We start from the raw sequence: 3,508 nt of genomic DNA, 5'->3' as shown, positions 1-3,508 counted from the left end.
ATTTTATTAAGCTTAAGGGCAGAATGAGGCCTACGGGAGAGCTAACTTGCGTTGTAAGTGTGTAGGAGACCATTATAGGGCATCTCAGGTTAATATTGGATGCTATGTTGTAGCATGAGGGAGTCGATGTCGCAACATAGAGACCAGAATAGAGAAAGTGAGGAATTACCTTCAAGGTCGTGACACAAGCTGAGGGTGTCGCAACATACCCCCGAAGACAGCTACAGAGGAGTAGATTGGCTTCAACGTCGCGACACAAGTCTTGGTGTGTTGGGACATCGACTCTGTGACAGGAATAAAACATGAAGCAGGGCCGTTTTAGTTTGCAGAATCAAAACTTAAGCTCGAGAACGTCAGCTAACCTAGGGTTGAGGACAACGGACACCTAAAGGCTATAAATAGACTTCTCTGGCACATATTATAGACATCTTTTCATTAGCTTAGATTTTCTCTCTAGGTTTAAGAATTGTTTTCTTTCTTTCTTAAGTTTTTGTAGTTTTAGTTATTTGCTTCCTTCAAGAGATCTAATTGTAAAGGAGATCAACTTCTGTGGATTCGTGCTTATATTCAATATTAATCAAGCTTTTCTTAAAATCTCTATTTTAATCCATTTCCTATGATAAATTCTTCATTTTCCTTTATGTTGTTTATGAAAGCCATGAGGGACTGATCCTTAGGGGATTAGCGAGTGGAAGCACGATCTATTAATTGTTTTGTAGGGTTACTTAATGGACCGATTGTTTAAGAAAGGAAGAATGTGAAACAAACCCTAGGTCTGACAACCCCAAGAAGTTATCAAGGTGAGAATTAACCCAAAATTGGTATTTCCCATACATGAACAACTTGACCCCAAACTAGTCTGGACTATGAGGTCGGAAGATAAGTAATTTTTGTTGACTCTTTATGTTAGTGGAAGATCGGGAAATCCTGTTGGGGTAGCGGCTAGTTGGTTGATGAGGGACACTAGACAACAGTTGATTGGGATTGCTGAAGCGAGCTAATTACTCATCTTTAGATTTGATTCACTTTATTCTTTATATCTCTTGAAATTTAATTCTTTTAAGTTATTTTACTTTATTTAAGAAACCCTAAAATTATGTTTTATTTTACTTCCGTGCTATAACTAACTTTTAAGTATTAATTAAGTCTTTAATTGTTTAGGTTAAGATTGATTTAGTACTCGCCTCCCTTGAGTACGATTTTCGGAGTACTCACCTGCTTCGTTGTAAAATATATATTACAACTCGACCTATATACTTGTGAATATCGCCTCATAACTCTATTTTATTGTAGTATTCACAGTCTGGACGTTAGTACATCCGAAGGCAGTCTAGTTGTTGGTGTCATTATCGAGGAGGTAACGTCACTAGATTGATTTTAATTTTTGCTGTTGAAAGAATAATTAGGAAATTTCTCAATTATATATATGATTTTATTTTATTTTACTAATCTCTTCCTTTTAGGTTTGGTGTATGACTTGCAGTAGAGGCACACCTATTGTAGTAACCACATATCTAGAAAGAATAATTCGAAGAAATCGCCAACTACATTAGCAAATACAAGATCCACCACCACCAGTTGCAGTTAAAGTACCACGTAATAATCTATTATTTTGTGACGCTGATAGTAATGCAGTAGGAGACCCACCAGCACCACAGTTACCTAAAAATGTGCAGATGGCTCGAAATGAGAGGACTCTAAGGGATTATTCCCTACCAAGCCTAGACATGGTTCAGGAAAGTATAGCAAGGCCGGTGATTACAGCCAATAATTTCGAGATCAAACCGAAAATGATACAAATGATCCAAAATAATATGTAATTTTAGAGAACTATGACAGAGGACCCTAATAAGCATTTAAATGATTTCTCCATCTTTGTGATGCTTTTAAGTATAATGGGGTCACTGATTACGCTCTTCATCTTTGGTTGTTCCCCTTTTCTTTGATTGATAATATCATTTCTTGGTTGGACTCATAGGCACTAGGATTTATCACGGTGTGGTATGAATTCACTGGAAAGTTTTTACAAAAGTTCTTTTCGATTAGGAAAGTAGTTTAGCTAAGAAGAGAGATTGCCATCTTTAGATAGATGGAGGGAGAAAGTTTCTATGAGGCATGCGAGCGCTTCAAAATGTTCATTCAAAAATGTTCGTAACAAGGATTTCCTGAGTGGATGCGACTGCAGGTATTTTATAATGGGTTGGATGCAAATGCATGATCTAGACTAGACGGAGTAGCAGCAGGAGCCCTTATGAATAGGACATATGAGGATGCGTACAAAATTATTGAAAATATGGCATTAAACTCCTATCAATGGCCAATCAGACATTTTACATATGGCCTGAAAATCGCTATGGTCAAAGCTATTCAAAAGGATGATAAGTATTAGCAGATAATTGATAGATTAAACTGTATTGAATCTACTCTTACACCGCCTATGTATGGATGAGACAAGTCACTCTTCCATTATATCAACAATCTTGCCGAGGATGAGAAATACATTAGGAATAGGGGTGGAAACCCTTATTTGAATACATATAATCTCGGTTAGAGGGATCACCTGAACTTGAGATGAGGAGGAAACCAAGGAGGACGTAACAATCCAAATCAAGTTAAAAATACTAATTACCAACCTACTTATTTACAGAAACCCCAGGACAGAACCAACCCAAGTGACCATACTGCATGCGGTCAGCGTCTGGATAGAATCAAGGAAAAGATCTATTCAATGAGAACATATGTCAAACAAGTGCAATCTGAGTGCACCAATTCAACAACATTGACTAAGCTCGAGGGTTAAATGAGCCAACTGATGAGCATGATGGGTGATTTCAGAAGGCAAATTGGCTCAAGCATCCCTAGTAACACGGAAGATAATCCACAGAGGGAAGGTAAAGAGCATGTGAAAGCTTTAGCACTCAGATTGGGCAAGGTACTGAGTAGCCCAGAAATACCTACCCTAGAGGTAACTTATAAACCTCAAGACAATTCCTTAGAATTAGAAGACAAACCTAAACCAAAAGAGGAGAATGCACCAACGACTAAGGCGGGAAAAGAGGCATTTAAAGATGCCAAAATCACGAAAGTCTCATTTCCATCAAGATTAGAAGAAAGACAAAAGTAGGATGAGGATGAATTTGAAAGTTTTTTTAATTTGTTTAAAACCTTAAATGTTAACCTACCCTTGATCGAGTTAATTGAGAAGGTTCCCAAGTGCCCCAAGTTTTTAAACGAGATGATGGCAACACATAAGAAAATCAAGGTAGGAGAACAAATTAATTCAAGTGATTCCTGTAATGTATTTATTTCCAGACAAGTACCGTGAAAAGTGAAAGACCTGGCCATTCCCATAGAAATAAGAAGTATTCACTTTAATATAGCCCTATGTGATTTAGGAGCTAGTATTAATTTAATGCTCTTATCAATTTTTGAAAAACTCGGATTAGGGAATCTTAAAGCAACTCAAATAACATTACAATTGGCTGATATGTCTTCAGTACACCCGAAG

At 37.2% G+C, this 3,508-nt stretch overlaps 1 non-coding gene across 1 annotated transcript; it reads right to left on the bottom strand.

Moving 5' to 3' along the window:
- Positions 1-2,056: 2,056 nt before the first annotated feature.
- On the bottom strand, positions 2,057-2,158 carry LOC128032230 (small nucleolar RNA R71). Its single transcript, XR_008188358.1, has one exon. It is a non-coding gene; the product is annotated as a small nucleolar RNA R71 (small nucleolar RNA).
- Between the last annotated feature and the right edge of the window lie 1,350 nt (positions 2,159-3,508).

The sequence above is a fragment of the Gossypium raimondii genome, chromosome 8 (genome assembly GCF_025698545.1).
Source record: "Gossypium raimondii isolate GPD5lz chromosome 8, ASM2569854v1, whole genome shotgun sequence".
NCBI classification, from domain to species: Eukaryota; Viridiplantae; Streptophyta; class Magnoliopsida; order Malvales; family Malvaceae; genus Gossypium; species Gossypium raimondii.
The sequence above is the reverse complement of the archived record's forward strand: the minus strand, read 5'-3'. Positions and strand labels throughout refer to the sequence as shown.